This window comes from Pteropus medius, unplaced genomic scaffold (assembly GCF_902729225.1).
Source record: "Pteropus medius unplaced genomic scaffold, Ma_sr-lr_union100, whole genome shotgun sequence".
NCBI lineage: Eukaryota > Metazoa > Chordata > Mammalia > Chiroptera > Pteropodidae > Pteropus > Pteropus medius.
The window spans coordinates 5,626,407-5,647,902 of NW_024355990.1; positions in this window are offsets into that span (position 1 = coordinate 5,626,407).

A 21,496-nucleotide genomic window follows, 5' to 3' on the forward strand; every position below is an offset into this window, starting at 1 on the left:
TCTCTCTCTCTCTCTCTCTCTCGCTTTTAAATTTTTTTTGATGGTGACATTGGTTAACGAACTCCGACAAGTTTTCAGCTGTACATTTTAACAGTAAGGCATATATATGTATTTCCATTGTGTGTTCACTGCCCATAGTTAGATTTCTTTCTATCACCGCATATTTGACCCCTTTTACCCCATCTACCTCCCCCCACCCTCTGGTAACTGCTAGTCCGCTGTCTACATCCATGAGTCTCTGTTTGTTTGTCCCGTTTGTTTAAAACTAGGTTCTCTTGACAGGCTAACAGGTGGGTGGCACAGAGGGCAGGGGAAAGGGAGGGCGGGGCATTTCCTAGAGGGGGTCCCACCCCCAGGTCACAGCTGAGTCCTCCACCCGTGCTGATGCCGGCTCCTACAGCAAGGAGACAGAACTGGCTGTCTCTAGGCCACCCACGCCTGTTGCAGGTTGGGAGTTTCGCCACCCCTGTGGTTTTGTGGAACCCTGCGCCCTCCTGGTGGAAGGTCCCTTCCAGGACCAGCTTCACGGACAGTGGCCCCGGGCCCCGCTGCTGGAAGGGCTCCACCCTTGGCCGAATGCTCCGCTGTTGTCATCTCGAAATTCTTAATGCTTTTTGAACAAGGGGCCTGCGTTTTTGTTTCATGCTGGGCCCACAAATGGCCATTCCTGGTCAGCTGGAGGGTGCCATCCGCTTCCTGCCAGGTCCACTTTGCGTCAGGCAAGGGGAGTCTGAAGGGAGCTCAATGACTAGCCTGAGACCACCCAGCTACTAAGTGGCAGAGCTGGGATTTGAACCCAGGGCCTCTGCCTCCGTAGCCCCCACTCTTTCCAGCTCCAGGAGCCCGGTCGACATGGCTGTGATGAATCTCGGCATCATTTTGCATACACACTGATTGCTTCTCCCTTGACGGGAAAGGCTTCCCGGGGCCTCTATTTCTCTGCTCATGATTCAGGTTGTTTTTCTGATTGTCTGGGCCCAGCCTGGTTCAAAGCCTCACCGCTGGGGGCTGAATCGCTAATGCAGCTGCCCTCATTCCCTGGCGATAGAGAGGCCGGCCTCCCCCAGCTCCTGAACTGGGCTCCATCCCAGCCCCAGCCCACCACCTGCTGCTCCCAGCAGAGACCCTCACTCCTGGGAGCTCTGGCCCTGACATGACAGATGCAGAATTTGGGAGAGGTTTAATGTGCTTGCCGGCTGCCTCTAATTTTATTTCGAAGGGAAGGAGAAGGAAAGGGGGCACCCGCAGACAGAAGACATGTCCCCTGATAGAGACAGGCGGTGAATCAAGATAAATGGAGGCTCCATTCCAACACTAGTTCAGACCAACCACCAAACCCCATCTTCCTGGCAGACAAACCCCTGCCTGGGAACCCTGGGGCAAGTTGCAGATACAGGACTCTAGGTGCCTGGCTAATCGGATACCCATAGGATGCCAGGTTTCCTGTTCCCCTTCTGTCTTTGGTCTTGGCCTTTCTGGTCCCTACAGAGGAGGGGCCCCCACTCCGGAATCAGTCGGCTTCGCTCCACTTGCTCATTCATTTCTCATAGCGCTGCGGGTACAATACTGAGTCACGCCAGAAGGGCCCTGCTTTCACGAGTGAGCTTGGCTGCTGTCTCTCTACCGCTTCCTAGCTGGGTGAACTTGAGCCCTGCTTCTCAACCTCTCAGACCTTCCCTGAACTCCTCGGGGACACAGGGAAAGTCACGCTAATTCTCAGCATGGAATGAGCCTCAGAGTTTGTGCAGATAAAACGCCTTGCTGGAGATCTGGCTCATGATAAAGGCACCAAATATACTCACTGCTATTGTTGTCTGGCTGCTGACCTTAGGAGCCGTGTGGCTCGGAGACAGGAGGGTGTGAGGGAATGGCGTCCCCCGGGTTCATGTGAGATCGGGGGTGGTGGCAGGGGGAGGCGGGGTGCCCCACCCCGAGGAAATACAGTTCAAAGAAAAAGGCCGTGGAGTCTCAGAGTTTCAGCAGCTCTGGCTTCCAGCTTCAGGTTCGCAGCTCCAGTGGGGACCCCAGAGCTCCTTCCTCCCTCGTTATTTAAAGTAGGAGGGGTGTGTAAATCAGCCAAAATAATTCACAGGAATCATTAGCGACTCTAAGGCAGCATCTTTTACTGGGAGCATTAAATTAAAAACAGCGCAAAACTGCGGCTTTTTAAAACACATCGGCTCTGCTTCCTCTCTCCTGCCTGCTGCAATCGAAGGCTGCTGGGATCTAATGAAAAGAAATTAGCATCTCAAGACCCCTCTGGCTACCAGTTACCCGAAAAAAGCATCTTTGCCATGGGGAGATGTCAGAATCGCCAGGGGGTGACTCACTCCAGTCTCAGCCCCCTCCTTCCGTGTGTCCACCTGTCCGTCTGTCCTTCCAGAGCTGCCGAGCTGCTGGGGGTGTGGTGGCCATGTTCCAGAGGGGCCTGGGGCAGCAGTCAGTGCGTTCTGTTTGTCCGTTTTCCCGCTTAGCGTTGGCAGAGACCTGGCCCAGCTGGTGGCACTTGCACTGGCCAGTCTCATCAAGGTTCCCGTGACAACCGCACAGCAAGACGGTCTCCATCCGAACCCGCTGCTCGCTGCCCACCCCTGCCCCCAGGTACCCTCAATTTGGTGCCCCAATCACATCTCTAAACATTCAGCTGGCTGGGCACGCAGCCCAGAAACCTTGTAGCCGTGGATGTCCTCTTTCTCTTAAAGGCTGACTAGGTCCTTCAGCCCCTGGGCTGCTACCAGGGCCCCTTTTGGGGGGTCTCGTGGGGTGCTTTGGCATTTGGGTGGAGCTGTCTTATCTTTGGGGGGCCTGTCGTGTGCACTGCAGGGTGCTTCATTGTGTCCACTCAATGCAGGAGCGCCCTCCTCAGTCAATGCAAGAAGAAGAAATGCACGACAGGTCTCAAGTGACCCAGGGTATGGTGCCACTGCGTCGGAACCTCTGACACCCCTCCCTATTCTGAATCACTCTCTCAACTCTGATTCCTCTAAAGCAAAAGCCGATCATCTCGATCCTCCCCCTAGAAACCTTCCCTGACTTCCGGGGAGTCAGAATTCTCAGTCTCACGGTCAAGGTCACTGCAGGAGGGTGTGTCTGCACCCACAGGGGGTGGCAGGGAGGTGGAGTGGGAGTGGAGAGGGGGCCTCGCCCCTCCTGGGCAGCGGTTGCCCACGACCTGCAGCCTGTCTTCTCCTGGCCACAGACAATGAAGCTCCTGGCTTTGCTCGCAGGGCGGCCCGTGTGCCTGTGGCCGGGAGAGAAGGAAGTCCTCACTCCTCAGAGTGGCCTTTGCTGGGACGGCCGTGCTCCTGTCCAAGCCCTTTATTTCGCTCCCCGAGGCCCAACCACACGCTCCGCGTCACCACCGTTGCTGTCACGGTTGCCGCGCTCTGCGTGTCCCTTTGCCTGTCAAATGCCACCTGTGCCATGAGCTGCCGTGTCGGGAATCATCTGTGGCACTAGGCACGCCTGGATGGGCTCCGTAGCCTGGTGTGACCCCATTTCAGAGGCAAAGCTGAGACTCACAGAGATCAGGTGGCTCGTCCCATCTCCCAGCCTATGCTCTGAAACCTTCTTAAAGTGTCTCCTCGACCCCTCCGTTCATTCATCATCTGTGCTCTGAGTCTCCTCCCCGACACCCCCACGCCCTGCCAGTCTCTGCCTGGGGCTTTCTCCTCAGTGGTTACTCCCCAGCTCACACCTCACACAATGGGGAAGGGAGTCGGTGGAATGAATGCCCTAGTTCTGGCCCCTCAGCAGGACAGTCATAGGGAGCCTGGGGAGTTGACCCCAGGTGCCCACAGTGGTAACGGCCCAGGAACGAGCTCCCAGCTGCCTCTCCCGGTGTCTCGCCCTCCCTGCCTCCTCACTCCTGCTGCTGGGGCTTCCCTCCCAAATAAACTACCTGCCCCCACGTCCTCCTCTCAGACTCTGCTCCCAGGGGGATCCAGGGGGCGGCCAACACTTACAGCTTGTCTGGGATGAGGAGAGAGGACCTGACGTCTGCTGAGACTGAGCACCCTGTCTTCCAGCGTCCGATTCGTTCTCACGCCCACCGCCTACCCCACGTGGACAGACCACGCAGCCCAGCTGGGCCACACACCTGCCCAGACGGGCCTGCCAATGAGGACGGAGCAGGGGACCCGCTCCGCCCGGCCCTCGAGCTTTCTGCAAAAAGCCGGCTTCCCTGCAACGTGGGAAAACGGTGGCTTATGTGGGGAGGTGGGATGATGGTGGAGAACAGAGCCCAGCTCTGAGGAGAGCAGGCCCCCCATGGTTGGGACACTGCACAGACTCTCTGAGTTGGCCTGGAGGAGCTGAGCACCAGTTTGGGGGGTAACTGCTTTGATCAGGAGCAGCTGGCAGCACAGGGACATCTCGATCAGCAGGCTGGACCCCTGGGGGCCTGAGCAAGGTGGGAGGGGTGTCCCCCCGCTCTGCTGGACAGAACAGATCGTAAGTACCCTCAACTTACCCACCTGTGCATTTCCTGTGCAACCTCGTACACGCTCTGCAGGTGACAGGTAGTCAAAACCCCCAAATAAAACCAGAAAACGTTCTGATGGACAGACCCAAGCTGCTCCCCACTCTCTGGGGAAGCGTGGTAGAGCTTCCAACCATCTTTGGGAGTAGTTGAAAGACAGGGAGGAGGGGCAGAGAGAATGACAGCCTGTCTTGGGTTGGGGGCTTTGATTTCTATCTCAGATTATGTCTGGATTGTAAATGTCCTTACCCCTGGCTCACCAGCTCTTGGCTCAGCCCCTGTCCCCAGCCAAGCAGCCATGGCCTGCATCGCCTGCACCATCGGCCCTGCCTCCTCCCAACCCCACCCCAGCCCAGACCCGCCTGGAGGCCTGGATGGGAACCATATGTTTAAGATGCTTGATTGCTGCTGCTATGAGCCAGAAGGGCTGTTTGGGAAAGGGTACTCAGTCAAAGCGGTGTTTATATACACAAGGGCCGGCGTCTTTTTATTATGCATAATTACATGCTTCTTAATGTACAGGCAACACGAGCCGTTTTTCCTTTCCCTGGTGGAGTCGCAGCCCGGGCAGGGGTGTGTTTGAGGTGAGCGGGGGCCGGGCGATGGCTGGTCTCCTCTCTGAGCTCTGAGCCTGGAGCCCCTCGGCTCTGTCTGATGGATGAGTTGCATGCTCGCTCTAGCTCAGAGAACTAATTCTTCCGAGGGGACCCGGGGAGATGAGACGCAGCCGAGCCCACATGGAAATGGTGCAGATCATAATGTTGAGCCCTATCTTCTTCTCTTTGTCTTTGAGCTGCAGCCTCAGCTTTGCCCTCCTGCCCTGTTCTAAAAGGAAAACGTTAGATCCTTTCTGCAAAGCATTTTCAGAAGTCTGCACCCAGTGATGCTCATCTTCCCTGTACTTTATAAACTTGACTCCAAAGCCCGACACAGTAATTTATTAGACCCCTATCCCTGGAGTTCGGATGAAGTTTTTGATGACGACGATGATGATGATGATGATGGTGATAAAAATAATAAAAGCCTTTTGGTTGTACGGTATAACAGTGATGAATCATCAGGCAAGGTCTCTGGAGACAGGTGACCTGGGTTGGAATCCTGACGCCACCACGTATTAGCTATGCGGCCTCGAACCTGACATTTAACCTCCCTGAGTCATGGTTTCCCTGTTGATAAAAATGGGAATAATCTTAGTTCCTGCACCAGGTAAAGAGCCTGGCACATAGGAAATGCTTTGTAAATGGTAATTTTGGCTTCATTCCTGATGCCCCCTGCTCGGTTCACACATAGTTGAAACAAGCAATGAAGAAGCACTGTGTTTGCGATCACATTGTCTTTCATCGACCCACTGCGGGGCCAGCAGGAATTGGACCTCTGAGCTTCCACAGCTGTAAAGTGAAGTCCTAGACTTGTCCCATAGGCTTGTGACCGGTAGATTAATTGAGAGACACATTGAGGTAAAGCTCATAAGATGCCGAGTGCTCGATGCCTGTTCACGCCCAATTTTATTGGTGGCTGATATTTCAGTGCCTAGTTTACTATTTAAAAGTGTTTTTATTTCCACCGTTTCACATGATTCTAAAAACAACCTGTGGCCGGGGCAGGCCTGTCATCAGCCCTAATTTCACAAATCGGACAATCGAGACTCAGACCTGAGCTTGCACAGTGGGCCAGCCGCAGAGGCCAGACCCCAAACTCTCCCCCTTTAATAAGCCACTTGTCACTTTAATTCCAATGCTACTTGTATGACCTTTTGAGAACGTCCCTGAACTTTAACAAGGAGGAGATGCTGGAGCTCTAGGGTATTATGGAAATCGTACCTCTTTCCCTTTCCTCAAAGCCTACTTCCACCAGCAAGCCCTCCTGGGTTGAAGTCATCAGCATACTCTTGAGAGCTTTTTTTTTGGGGGGGTGGCCCCCTATCCCAGTGAGGAGGGTCCTGGGGACACTGAGGACCATTTACTGCCAGGTTGACACTGAGATGGAACTCGCCCTGGAAGACGTGGACAGACCCCTGTGTTGGGGGCAGGACACACCCCCACACACCCGCTTGGGACTCAGGACTGAGGAGCATGGCCAGGTGTCCTGCACATACATGACATGCCCTGTGTTAATGATTTTGTCCTCTGACCCGTATTGACCCTGCCAGAACGCACCAAACGTTCTGTATTCAACTTTCTCAGCACCCCGAAAAAAAAACATTATCAAAGTCAGGCAGTTAGAGCTATGTTTCAAACATACCTGGCCATCCTATATTTTGATTTGCTATATCTGCCAGTGCCAATGTAGGGATTGGTGACTTCCCTACGTGGAGGTGGCATGGGGATGGGGACCTCGGGCCCTCCACAATGCCAGGGACCAGCCTTCCTTCTGGTCTCCCCACCTTCCCCCACCGACTGGTGGTGGGCTGCGGGACCTGGGGGCGGGGGGGGGGCTCAGAAACAAGGGAGACGCCAGGCGCCTCGGATGGAGCCTGGGTGAGCCTGCAAGTTGACAGGAAAGCCACTGTCCTTGGTAACAGGGAGATTTAGCGTCGGAAGGGCACCCGCCTCCCCCTTGTAGATGTGATTAGTTCCCTAAGCACTTTTCTCCAGATTTGTGTCAGGGACACTGGAGGCCCCCATTACTTCTCTCCCCTTCCCACCGCCAGCTGTCCCCCTGAGATTTAGAGTCACGAGGCGTTCTCTCTCCCTTCCATTAGTTTAGCGCCTGAGTTACAGCACCATTATCCCTTGAAGAGTTCTTCATTTGACCTCGGGCGGCCACGGCTTCCTCCACTGTCTGGGCTGCCCCAGCCTGGACCTGCCAAGGCAACTGGTCTCCCATTCATTTAGCTCCTTTACGAGCTGGCTCTGCTGCTGGTGGCCAAACGACCTTAGGCTTGACCTCAGCCTCTCTGAAATTTATTTTCCTAATGTGTAAGTCAGGTAGTTGGCATAGATACTCTCTAAAGCCCCTCACGCCCTGCAATTTCTTTCAGTTAATTTGGAGACCGCTCCCCCCACCCAAGCGTAACAGAGTCAACAGGTCATGGCCGAGCCCACGGGGCTGTCTGCCTCCTCTGGCTCACCTCCCAAACCTTGACCCCACCTCATCACGCCAAGCTAGCCACTCACAAGACGGACGGAAGGTGGGAAGTTGACAAAATGAATGGAACACAGGAAAGGATCCACTTGGACTGGGATTGTCTCGTTCACCGAACAAAGTGCGTTAGGAATCGATGAGCCCTCCTGTCTGCTATGGTCCCCCTGCTCTGGTGCAGGGAGGAAAGGCTTCGCATCAAGATTAGCTTTTCCACAGGGAGACTGCGATTTGCCCGACAAGTTTATTATTATGGGACCCAAGCGCCAGTCACAGTAACTTGAGTCCTACACCCTTGCTTTTCTTCGTACGTTCGTTTCCTTTCTCCTGTTTTAAAAGGAGTCCCGGAGGGAGCTCCATCCTGCCCAGGTTGTACGTTCGGTGCTCGGCTAAGGTCTCGGGGGAAGGGCCACATGTGTGGGCAGGTCTGCTCTCTTGGGAAAGCTGCCGATGCTTCTGTCTCTCCAGGGGGGCGCTTTCTGGACCAAAGATGTGGTCCTCCTGGCCACGTGTCTCAGTGGGTGAGGGGCATCAGCAGCCCCTCCCAGGTCGGCTGGGGAGGGAGAAGGGAGAGCAGGCAGCTCTGATAAGGATGAAACAAAATAAATGTGTTTTCGAAGTCTCCCCCGGGCCCCAGCAGGATTCTGCAAAACTGTAATCCTATTTTATAAATAGATGGAATTCCTTTTTTTTTTAACCATCAGAGATGCAAAGCCAGCTGCTACCTTTCTCTTGCTCACTCTTTTTGTCTCTCTCAATATAGCTGACAAAACGGGAAGGTGAGCTGCCTGTTTGTCCCAATGTGCAGATGCAGAAAGTGAGGTTCAGGGGGTGCTGTCCCCAGAGGTCCGTGCTGTTTGTGAGGCTTGGATGAGTCAACACCCAAAGCGGCGGTCAGTTCACTCAATTCAGAAGGGGACTCCACAGACTGGTTGGCACAGTGCGAAGCAGACGGGAGAACTGGGAGCTCCCCTGAACCCTTCCTGAGTCTTTCCTTTTCAAACCAAGGGTCTGGGCTGGTGTCCTTGGGACAGAGGTCGGGACCACCCATAGTCATTCCATTTCAAAGTCATAAAGAACCTCAGCCAAACACCTGGGAGCGGAGGCGTATGGAACCCAACGAGGGAACTGGTATTATCCCCTGTCACTGGGGCCACTGAAGGATTTTAAGTGGGGCATGGCACCATTGCATGTGTTTCTTAGATGCCGTGGGCGGCCTCATAGGGGGTGAGGGTGGGTGGCCCAGAGTGCAGGAAGGAGGACCAGGTAGAGGCCCTGATGAGACTCTGCTCAGAGTGATGGCGGTGGCCTTAACAAGTGTAGCCGGGGAGGGGACATGGACTTCTGGCCTGTAAAGGAGGGCGAGCCACAGCTCGGCCGGAGTTTGGGGACCCTCAGGGCTAATAGTGAAGAACAGTAATATTTTAAAAACACTACTCTTTAAAAAAACCAACATAATTCATAGAACAGTGATTGTCGTCCCACAGAAAGAGCTCTTGTCCTGCCGATGGATCAGAGGTGCATCCTGGCTTGCTACCTACCTCCTGCTGTTGGCCCTGGCAGCCCCATGTGCCCATTAAGACGGAAGGACTGGTGATGGGCTGGTGCTTTCACAGGGGGCTTTGCTGGGCAGAGGTGGCGTGACCACGTAGCACGAGCGTCTGCCAGGGGAGGACTGAGTGGGCTCCCTCGCAGGATTCCTTCTCCCCCTTCTCACCCTACAGAGCTCCAGAGTCTTTCTGATCGTCTCTGGTGACCCTGATGTTGGTATAATCTACGGCTGGAATGAAGAAGGAGCAGCTGGCAAACCAGTGTTACGGATGCGGTGGTTGCCACTGCGCCGAGGGGGGGTGCATCCATGGGCAAAGCTCATGAGCCGCTGATGGCCCAAGGGGAGGGGGCGGCCCAAGTCCCCGAGACCCACTTTACCCTGCCGCCTGTACGCCAAATGGTCCATTAGCTGAATTTATTCGCTGCCTCCAACTCTTCAGTTTTTGTTGACTGGTTTTCATTTTGTCTTCATAACGGCGTTTTAAGGAATTGACCTGCAGCCCATAAGAGGTTCTTGAGGTTGTCAGGCCCAGAGGCTCACTCAGGCTATTTCGTGTAATAGGGTTTATGGACGAACGAGGCAATGCCAAGTCAGGGACCTCGTGGGGCGCAGGAGCAGCCGGGTTGTCAGATGTCATGGAAAGACCAGGAAGAAAAATACAGCCTGCGTCCGGAGATGAGGATGGGGGCCGCCCCGGGAGCCGGGCTTTCTCAGCTAAGCTGTTCCTCGTCCCAATTAAAGAGTGAGCACGTACATCTGCAGCAGCTCAAAAGGATGCGCGCAAGGACAGAAGCCCTCTCTCATTCTTACTGCGTCCCCAGTGCCAGGTACACGGCAGGTGCTTAAGGGTGCAGGGGTGCATGAGCAGGAGAGTGATTTGCACAGGTGTTGGCCCACGCGGGACTGAAGTTCCTGCCCCTAACCTGAGGCTTAGCGCTCTCTCACAGCGGCCAAGCTCCCCGCCCGGGAAATTTGTACTGGTCCAGCTGGAGCTGGACGGGGGTCTGTGCCCAGGACCTGAGAGCGAGGTTTATCATTTACACTTTGGCATGGAGGCAGGGAAGGAAGCATGATGGTCAGCCATGGCCCGAGACTCAAACCTGGTGACGTGGCCTCTGGGGGTCATGCTCAGCCTTTCCGGGTCCCTCTGCCTGTGGCCATCTCTCTCTGCTCTGCACCTTCTCCTTCCTCCTACCTGGTTCTGGTCCTCCCTGCCATTTCCCTCCTCCTTCATCCTCCCTCCACACTGATGCGGAAAGGGAAGAAGAGGCTCCTCCTACAGGAAGCTTCAGGCTCCAGAGCCCAGAGGGCGTGGCCGCGTGGAGGGAGGCGGCTCGCGCGTCAGATCAGCATCCTTCATTAGGTGCCCCGTCTGTGTCAGGCACCCCACTAAGTGCTTTATAAACCCCATGTGGAAGGTGCCACCATTTTCTCATTTTACAGATAAGAAAATGAGGCACAGAGTGGGGACGTGACTCGTCCAAGGGCACACAGCTGAGAAGTGGGGGAGTCGGATTTGAACCCAGGTTCGTCCAACCAAAAGTTCCTGCTCCAAACCCACTAGTCTCTTCTCTGGCTGGGAGACAAGTGATTACTCTAACTTTCAGTGTGGCGGGCCCAGGGAGGGGGGACTCTACTCAGTGACATCCCATTAGATTCCGCCAGGAAATATACAGCCTCTCTCTCCCCAAATGGACTGTCGCTCTGATGGCAGCTGGGGATCGGTGCCTTTGTGTGGGGCGGAAGAAGCCCCTGTGGACTCCTGGGCACCCTTCGTGTGGCCCTCTCGCCTTCCCTGCTCTTCCTGTCCTGGTCCCTCCCTGTTACCATCAGCCATGGTCTCTGTGCGTAAAACAGGCCACCTCCCTTCTGGGCCCTTCCCCCGCTTTCCAAAGTTAGTCCAGAACCTGCCACTTCAGTTCTGGGGCAACTTGCCCAAATTCTTCTGCAAAGCCTCCCTGTATCCCAGGAAGGGGACAGGCGAGGGCAGCCACGGCCAGTTACCCCGGAGGCCCCATCCCCTCCCCGTCGAGTCCAGGCCCCCAGAGTCAGGTGAGCACGTCCAGGATGCCGGGCTTCTTGGGAAGAGTGCCAAGAGAGTGCCAACCTCCGCCCTAGACCTCCACTTCTGGGGACATCTGTCTGAGATGGCACGGCCGGCTTTCAATTCTTCACTTGGGAAGTGGAGGTGGCCTTGTCCCTCAGGAAGCTGGCACTGCCTGGGCCCCGATGCCCTCCCCAGCCATCTCCAGTGGAAAGTTGCTTCCAGTGGAGTGAAGTGGCACAGGGCTTTCTGTGTGCCGGGGTTGCTGCCGTGTAACTGTCACAAAAGGAAACATAGGACAACGCCCTTCTGGCTCACTGCTCATGCTCCTGGGAAGAGCACCAGCCAGCGAACCCTCGCTAATGGCCTTCTCCCCATCTCCTTCTAGATAATGATAAAGAATGTGTATTTTTAGTTTGCAATTGAATTTTATCTCTCCATTTCTCCGGTATGTTTTCGGTGTGTGTGTGTGTGTGTGTGTGTGTTCCCCTTCTCCTTTGGGGTCTGAAAACCAGACATTTGTGCATTTACTGTGTGCATTTATTTCCTGCCAGAAACTGACACATAAACTCATTAATTCCTCCACACTGTTATCACCCCCAAACACCCACCTGGCTGGACCAGGAAGGGAGCTGCGTCCAAGAGGGCTCTCCTGAAGGAATCCTGCAGACCTGGAGCAGGTGTGTCCTGCAGGCAGGGGACTGACCCCTGTCGGTGATGGCTGTGTCCCACACTTAAGCGTGCCCCCGGGCCCAACTCCCCGAGTTTCTGGTTCAGTAAATCTGGGATAAGACACAAGAAGTTGCATTTCTGACAAGTTCCCAGGTGATATTGATGCCGCGGTCCCTGAGACCACCTTATGAGAACCATTGGCCTAAATCCTTGCTGCTCGAAGTGTGGGCTTGGGACCAGCAGCATCGGCACCCCCTGAGAGCTGGTTAGAGATGCAGATTCGTGACCCCCACCCTAGATCTAAGCAAAATTTACGTTTTAACCAGATGATTTGAGATAAATTTATATGTGAATCTTGGATGGCGCCCCAACCGTTGTTCAAGGTCAACTGCATATTACGGACCGGAAAGCACTGGCCTAGAGGATTTCTCAGAGTTCCTTTCTGCACAGTGGCCTTGATTTGGGTTGCACATTAGAGTCACCTGGGGAGCTTTTAAACCATCCCCAAGCCCCAGGCTGTGCCCCAGACCAATTAAGCCGGCATCTCTGGGGGCGGGGCCCAGGCTTCTCTGTTTTTTAAAAGCTCCCCATGTGATCCCAGTGTGTAGCCGGTCTGAGAACGACTGTTCCGGCTGGAGGAATCAAATCCGCAAACTGTCTCACCTAGCTCTGACCTTGAAGGAGACCGGAATAGTGGTTCTTCTTTCTTCGTGGTCACTCACCCATACCCACTTTGCACAGCCCAGGGTCGTCCATCCTTCCAACGTGCCTTCCATGGGCTGCCAGGGTGTGCCCTCTCTCATTTCAGTTCGGCTGACTGGGTGGAGGGCAGCAGAAGCAGCCGAAGCAGCCAGAATTGTCTGAGCCAGGCTCTGCCTACCTCATTGGTATAATTAAGAGCAATGCCCACAAGGGCCCACACTTCTGAAATTCCATTACTTAAGTTCTTTTGAATTAAATCCAGATCGGTATTTGACATTCTAAGCAAACCCATATCACTTTCCATGCAGTGGCCATGGCAGACATCACTAATCTATCAGTGCATGCTTCCTCATCGAGTCCAGAGGTGGCTCAGAAGACGTTTTTTTCTGCCATGATCCAGGCTGCCAGCACCGGCCGGACTTGGTGTGAGAGATGGAAGCCATCTGCCTCCCCAGGGTCGAAAGCATCAGCTCCATCTCACAGGAAGACACTCCTGGGGTGCAAGTATCAGGTTATCGTTGGGTAAGTCACACTCTAGTGTGAGTTATTTAGCTGCTCCTTTCCAGGCTTAACCAGGAGTAGGTTTCTGAGTGGGAGGCAGGGCAGTAGCAGAGAGAGAGGTCTGAAGAATGGGACGCTGTGCTGGAGGCAGCTCTGGGGACGCCGGTGTCGCCATGGGGCTTTTGGGGAGAAGAGATTCCTCTCTTCTTCGTCTTCCCTTCTCTCGCCTCTCCTGTGAGAGGGGTTTGGCTGGGAGAGGCCAAGGACAAAAATTTTTACCTCAACGATGTACCTGGGCCTGGGTATGACAATTGGGGAAGGGTCTTTCTACCACGGCCAGTTCTCAGACTCAGCCAGGATGGTGGGGGTGAGCAGAGAACACCCCAGGGCCGTCGGTTGTGGGTTTAGTTGAGGGTGGAGCCCCTCCGGGGTCCTGGGAAGGGGCAAGCACTGGGGCTCACACAGACGACAGTGGGCGATTGCAAGGCAGGCCAGGGGCTCTATTCTGTCCGGCATGAGGGGTGGCGGTGGTGACGGGAGCTCTGTGTGGGGCAGAGAAAGAACTGGCAGCCCCCTCCACCAACCAGACGGAGCCGGAGCCTGCTCTCGGGAGCTGCAGGTGCCTGCTCCGTGGGGGAGCGTGGCAAACAGGTAACGCGTGGCACCTGAGCAGGTGGGCGACAGGGAGGCGGTCTCGCTTTCAGGTGGGGAGAGAAAAAAGAAAGGTAACGAGCCACAGGAAGTTCTTCTCTAAGGATGGAGCATTTACGCATTTATTCGTCAGCACAGCGCCCCTCGTTGAATGCCTACTCCCCAGTGGGCTGGCATTTGGTTAGTCCTTTCCTGTGGGGAACGGGAAGAGTCCCCCTGTGGGGGAGGAGAGAAGTGGCTTCCTGGCTGTCCTAGTGGCACAGAGCTCGGGGGCAGAGGCGGTCTCACCAGCTCGACACACTAGAGACGCTACTGTAGGTGCCTCAGTGCACCCCGGTTAGAATAAAAGAAACCGAGGAACCCTGGCCCGCCTGCCTTTGGGCGGCCCAAAGAAGGAGAGAGGGGGCCTTGCTCGCAGCCCGTGACTGAGACGAGAACCCCCCCGGGCTTCCGGCTCAGCCCAGAACCTAGTCTCCAGCTTCCCCAGCATGAACAGGAGGCAGCTGATGGGTGTGTGTCCAGGTAGCAGACGCTCAAGAAAAGGGGAGCTGAGCAGCGTGCAGCACCCTTTAGAGTCCCCCGATTTGCGGGAGCTGCAGGGGCTGCAGGGGCGGGGAGACGCGGCAGGAGGAACTCTGATTGCGTGCTATGACCTGGAGCTAGTTGCGGGTCGTAACTAGGCCGCCTGGCTGCCTGTGTCTCTCCTCTTCTCTCTCTTCTCCCCCTAACCTCCTGCCTCCCCTGCCAGACTGGCCCAGGGGACTCTAAACTGTCCCTTTGAAGCTGGGCAGATGAAAGGGAGAAGATGCCCATGAGGTTTGTGGCTAAGAGCCTTTCTTCTGTATCCCGTTGGTGGGTTTTGGGGAGAAAGCTGGCAGCCTCAGGCTCTCTGGGACTTTGGTCCATGGCTGCCCTCTGCAAGGGTGAAGGGCATCAGCATGTAAAGAGTGGGCTCGCGGGTCCTTACCCACCGAGGGAGTTTGGGGGGATGAGGGCGAGCCCTTCTCTGCCTTCTCTGTCTTGTCCTCAGCGTCTGAAAGGTACTCCCAGACTTTACTGGCAGCTAAGGGTATAAACTATGAAATGTGGGGTAGTTTTGTTCTGCGTGGCTGTGCAAGTGGAACTTGGTCTATGCGAGCCATGTGAGTGTGTGTGTGTGTGTGTGTGTGTGTGCGCGCGCGCGTGTGCGTTCTGGGACATCTGCCATCCCCGTGCCTGAGAGCATGTGTTCAGGTGAGGTTATCTGCATGGACGGGTGCACGTGGGTCTTTAGCAGAGAGAACTCACCTCTGGAAGTTGAAATAGGCTGAAATCCTCATGGGAGGACACAGATGGAGCCAGAGTTATTTTTCCATTCCTTAGATGTAGAGCTCAGCGATGCGTCTCCCCCTGCCCCCCACCGAATGGCCACTCCCTTGAGAGGAAACTGCACTGGGGGAGGCTGCCAGAGACAAGGTGGGCTGGGCAAGAGGCAGGGGGCTGGTCCTGAGGACGAGACGAGCCCCAGCTCACGTGGAGAGCCCCATCCTGCCCCCTGTAGCCCAACACATCTCAGCCAGAGCCAGCGTAGTAGAAGGCTTTGCTGACTTCCGGTGACCTTGACTCCTCGCTCTCCCCACTTGGATGGAGAAGCATCTGCTCTGCTCCGTCTGTCTCTGCCACCCCAGAGCCAGGCTTTCAAATGACCTGCTTCGTCCCCGGCTGCGATCGGAGTCCGAGAGGCTGAGAAGCGATGTGTTCCATTTCTGCTTTTCACGGCAGCACCAAGCGGAGTGATGGGCCCTCACTCCCCCCCCATTCCTCAACGTCCCAGGGGTTGGTGGACACCCCCCTCCTCTCCCACAGCTCCTGCCCGCACTCTCCTGGCTGCCAGCAAAGCCCATGCCGCCTGGATGAATTGACTTGTTGGGGAGAATATTTATTTTCAGAGGCATTTCACCTCGGGTTTTGATGTGCTTGGCTTATTACCCATAAATATCAACTAACAGAAAAGGGGTGGGCTCTGGGAGGAGAAGCGGGTGTTTTGGAGGGAGACCAAGAGCTGACATATCCCCAGGGAACACGAGGTAACAGTTCACATAAGTGGCCGGGACAGGGCAATGCAAACTTGCCCTGAACCCCTATTGTGCTGTGACGTCGAGTCTTCCTGGGCTGCACAAGGTCATCGCACACAGTCTGTGCCCACGAGGCTGTGGGTCTAGCTGAGCAGATGGGGTACAAGGGGACAGGTGACGCTGTGCAGAAGGGGTGTGATTAAGGACCGGGGTTTGTGGGGGCTTCATGGAGAGGTGACTTTAGAGAAGGCCTTGTCGAGTGAGCAGAAGAGGGAACGGGCATTCCAGGAGGGGGGCGGTGTGAGCCGAGGCACGGAGGCCTCCCCAGGAACCCTCAGGAGGAGTTGGGGGGCGTGGAGTAGGGCTGAGGGAAGAGGGAGAACACCCATGGCTGATGGGCGGCGGGGGGCTTGACATTGGGTCTCCTAGGCTGCCACCATGCAGGTAAGGGCCAAACTCAGAGAGAGGTGGAGATGGCCTAAGGGCGCACAGCTCTTGTGGCAGTCTTGGGACTTAAAGGCAGTCAGTGTGACATGGCCACCAAAGCCCGTGCCTTTTCATCACGGGATGCTGCTTCTGATCACCGGTGCAGGTTAGAGAAGATTGCCTTTCTCTCTCCCCTTTCCTTCTCTGAGAATGAAAATTTACTCTGGACGGCTTAGAAATAGGATGAAATCTTATCATACCAGGACAGTAAGGCTGATATGATCCTATGCATAGGGGAGGGAGTGGGGTGGATGGTCTCCGAGACCTTTCCAGAAGGAGGAGTCTCCAGCCATGCAGCTCTTGTGTCCCATGTGGAGCCTGGGATGCTCTCAGAAGGGCTGGTGACCCTGCCTCCAAAGGGACTGTGGGACAGGGGTGTGTGTCTGTGCAAATGCTGCTGTTATGAGTGTGGCTGAGTGCGTGTGACAGCACGTGTCTGTGTGTCTGTCTGCGGATGTAGGGGGCAGATCTTGAGAATTCCACTGAGTTCCACCCTCTGACGGCCAGGGCCAGCTCCAGACAGACCCTTCCATATATTTAAGGCAGGATCGCCTGCCCACTGTCAGCAAAGCCCTTCTGGAGGGAATGCCACACTGACTGTCAGCCACACTCTCCTGTCTGCTCCAGGCTCCTCCTTTGCTACCCTCCGACCCGCCTCACCCCCTCCCCTGCCCATCCTTAATGCCTTTCCCAACTCTCCCAGAGGCAAACCCAGACCCTGACACAGGGCCCCATTAATGAACCTCATTCTTCCCAGCCCCTGGAGCCCGGCATGTGACCCAGGCCTGATCAATTGCAGGAACCTAACCCCTCGGCAAAAGTGATTGGTCCAAGGTGTGGCCAATCAAAGTCCTTCTTTGGAACTGGTCCACGGTTCCTGAGTGGAGGCAACTTTCTCTGTTTAGGATGCCGTGGTGGGAAGTTGTGAATGCGGGGTGTTGGGTGGCCATCTTCACCGCCATGTAAGAGACAGCCCGTCTGCAACAGGGACAGGCAAAGATGGAAATCAGGTAGGGGTAGGGGGAGGGAAGACAGGTAGACCCAGGTGTAGATGTAGATTAGACATAGACAGGGAGACATATTTGTTCCATTCTTGGTTTCCACAGTCTTTCTTTTCATTCTGTGAGCGATCCTAGAACCTTCCCAGCTACGAGGTCCAATAAATTCTCTCTTTGCTAAAGCTAAGGAGTTCTGAGTAATATATCGGGTTTCACGGGGCCATGTCCCAGCCCAGCTGTGTGGCCTCATATACAACACAGTGGGGGCCTTGCCCCCTCTCTCCCCTCCACCTCCGCAAGATTAGAATCAAATGGCCCTCTTTGAAGCATTCTTTTCCCTCTGCCTTCCCGCACTCTGCTTGCTGATCTGGCCCATGGGCTTTGCCTTTTCCCCCGCTACAGAAATAAAGTAGCATATTTAGACAAGTTCCTAGATGCCTGGACATGAGTCGAGAAGCCCTGGGTGAAGACATAACTCAGATTATCTTGGTCACTCTGACATTTAGGGTCAAGGGGGCAGGACCGAGAGAGACAGAAGGAGTGTAGCGTCTGGACCACCAGACTCAACCCCTCACCCGCAACCCCCCACCTCCTTTCCCACTCCCCACATTTATGCCCAGTGACAAGAATGGCTATTGACCAGTTTACTATCTTTATTTTTTTCAACATGGAAATATCTGGGGTTTTCTTGCTTTTCATAAAAGCAATTCACAGGCATGATAACGTGGCAAAATGAAACCAAGATAGGTACATAAAGTGAAAAATTCCCTGACTTCGGTGACGTCCCATGTTGTGATTATTCGGTTACTAGGCAGCCCTTTTTGGTCTATTCTGAGTTTTGTTTGTCACGCACGTCCTCCCAGCAACTCTGTGCTCATCCCTCTCCTTCTGGCCACTCGGCCCCTCCCGCATGCGTGGCTTCTTTTGTCCCTAGATCACATTCGAGAATTACAGAATCTTGGCAAGGACAGGGCAGTTCATCCACCCTTCCGTCCAGCGTAACAACCTTGCCCGTGGCGACTGACATGGCGTCGAGCCGCTGGGGTGTGCCCGCTGCCGAGACAGGCGGCTCACTCCCTTCTGAGGCAGCCCTTCCACTATGGGGCAGCTCTAATTGCCGGAAGTTCTTCCTCTGTTGAGCTAAAATCTGGCGCTTGGTGCCCTTGGTGGAAAGCCTGGCCTCTGGAGCACTGCAGAGTCAATCTGTTCTTCTACTTGACGGCTTCTCACACTGTCGAAGACAGTTAGCCTGTCCCTCGTAGATTCTCTCTTTCTCTAGTTAAATACCCCGATTTCTGAAAAACACATCAGAGGAAGAGCAGCTTGAGTGCCCTCGCTGACCTGGTTTTCATCCGTTCATGCCCTGCATCGGCCCACCTAAAGCGTGGCACCCAGCCACAGTGAATTCTCCAGAGGGCCTCGATCCCAGTAGCCAGCCAGGGGGACCAAGTGACCCCCCGCTGCAAACTTGGCACTGGTAGGGTTATGCAGATGCCGGGGCCTCTCTGCAGGGACTGTGGGTCAGTAAGTATGGAACTAGCCCCAGGGGTCTATACTGTCAAGAAGAGCCTCATGGCCATTTCTGTTGACAAGCTGTTTTCTGTAGGAAAATAGAGATGTATAGATAAGATGAGCCGGGCATGGTGCTGTGAAGCCAGCGTGTTAGTCAGGACCCATTTGTTTGCCAGACATGGAAACTCAACACGACCAACCAGCTTAAGCAGATAGGAAATACATCGATCCAGGAGCTGCAAGGGATTCTGGGATTGTGGTAGGAGCCTGGCCTCTGGGAACTGGAATGAGGACTTGAGGCTCTCGCTCCTTCTGCCTCTCATCTTTTGCTTGGCTTCATTCAGGAGGAGGAGCCCCGTTCTCCGCTGGGTTTTCTCATCCCACTCCATGAGTCAGCAGGCTGGGCACCCCGGCGTGGGCGGTGGCTGCTGCGACTCTCAACTCAACATTCCTAGTTTAAAGCTGGACGCCACGAGGCGTGCGGTGCAGTCGACACAGCAGTTATCTCAGCAGAGAGCGTCTAGTAGAAGGACTTGGTTGAAGGAGTTGTGGTTAACTGCGAAGGTTCTGTGATACTGAGGGATCACAGAGGTAGCAACTGCAGGTGCAGCCACCAGTCCTAGTGTCGGGGGGACAAGGCAAGAGGGCGAGGTTATTAGGATTTTGGAGTTTGGAGGTGAGGCCCCGTGGAACTGGGACTCAGAGCTCTGTGCGGTGGGGCCAACGCGGGCTGGTCATTGCTGGGATCTCAGAGGGGAGGGCAAGAGACCAGAGGCTGGTTCTTCAAACTGGAACCGACAACCAGTGATGGAGGAGGGAGCTCCACAGCCAGGGTGAAGAACCGTTTCCTCTAGTGCCCTCTGCTGGCAGCAGCTGACTGGGCCCAAGGGACAAAGCAGAGAAACATGGTTCACAGCGAACTAGCTCCAGCGTCCCACAGCCCAGCATGACCGGGTGGGTTTGGAGCTGAGTGACAGCAGCTTGAGAACGAGCACGGACAGTTTTAGCTTGGATCTTCTGATGTGGTCATTTTCCCGGGGGGGTGGGGGGGGGAGTGTGCTTTCTGGAGTCTAAGACCCTAGAAATCGGTCCTTGTCCACAGCCTTCCAGCCAATACTAGAGCTGACACCTTTACAACACACCTGGTCCTTGAAAGACTCATGAAGGCAGGTTCCAGGCTGACCCACATGCGGTCTACACTGCAGACTCGACAGGAGGAAATTTGCATTGCGACCCACACAAGGACAGGTGTGGATTGATGTTGGGGTACAGAAGCGAGATAGCAGTACAGATCTCCCAGCCAAAGGGCCTCCCTGGACCATCCCAGGAAGGCGGCCATTGCCCCTCAGCATCTCAGCTAAGACTGACCACGTGGCACGGCAACACTTCTGTCGATTGACATGTGACCTTGAGCGAGCAAATTACCATCTCCAAGTCTTGATTTCTTCCTCTGTACAATTCCCTGATGGCTGTCATATGGATTAGGAACAATGTAGATAAAACATGGTGCCCGGCACATGCTAGACATGTTGAGTAAGTGGCAGGAATCGTGATTATTCTTAAGAATGGGGGATGGCAGAAGCCTGCCTTTGTCCTGGAGGCCAGTGGGTGGCCTTACTTTATGAGGATGGAGAGGCCCCAGGATGCAGAAGCGTAGGCAGAGAGAGGGCACGTTGGTGCCTGAGGCTCCTGGGCCCTCCCCAGTCATAAGCCCTGCCCAAGATGTCCCTGGAGGTCCCACCAAGCCCAAAGAAGGAAGGCTGTCCCACCTTGGGGGGGCACTTGGAGGCCCGAGGCCAAAAGAAACCGTCCTGTCCACTGATCTGCCTTCCAGCCTGCAGCGGCCCAGTGGAGGAGGGTGCGAACGTCTGAACCGTAGGCATAATTTCTAGACTCCGCTGCAGTGGAAGTTTGGATCAGAGCGAGTGGGTGTAAAGAATGTCAAGCAAGATTCGATTACAATTTTTATTTTGGAAAAACCTTCATCAAAATATGTATATCTAATTAGGACAATTACAGCACAAGAACAAAAAACTGATTAAAAATCAGACACTCCATAAATTACAAGTGTTTTCCTCCAGCTGGGGCACATCTCCGGCTGCCGAGCGGCAAGGGCAATCAACGGAGCTGGAGCTCAGGCAGCAGGAGCCGCGAGGTGGTGACTCCCAGGACAGGACGGCAGGGGCTGGGCGCTGAGAGCAGGCTGTGGGGGTTTCGAGACCACCTGACCATTGCCCTGCAGACAGCTGGGTTTGCTTGGGAACAGGAAGAACCCACAGTGTGCTGGAGGGGCGTGGCTCTGGTGAGATGTAGAAGTGCCTGTACAGGGGGGTGTGTGTGTGTGTGTGTGTGTGTGTGTGTGTGTACTTTCCTGGGCTTGAGCAGCAGATCATGTATCTGCACACGTGTATGTCAGCATGTGAACATCTGTGCAAACATCTGTATCACAGCAGGAGGATGCAACTGCCTGGGCATAAACAAAATGCACAGCAGCATCTGGAGTCTTGTGCCAGAGGCAGGCGTTGTGGCAGAGCGCGGGCAGGCAGACCTCATCTCGTGATATCTTAAAAGGGCAGCTCTTGGAGGGAAAACACACAAACTGCCCTCGATGAAGCTTTCAGTGGACTTTGCCAAAGCGATTAAGCTCGCTTCCTCCCCGCTCGGCCCAAGTCCCCTTTCATCTTTAGTGCACAGGGGACAGGCCCAGCATGTCACCAGGCAGTCAGAGCTGCCCTTTTAAGATATCACAAGATGAGGCCACCC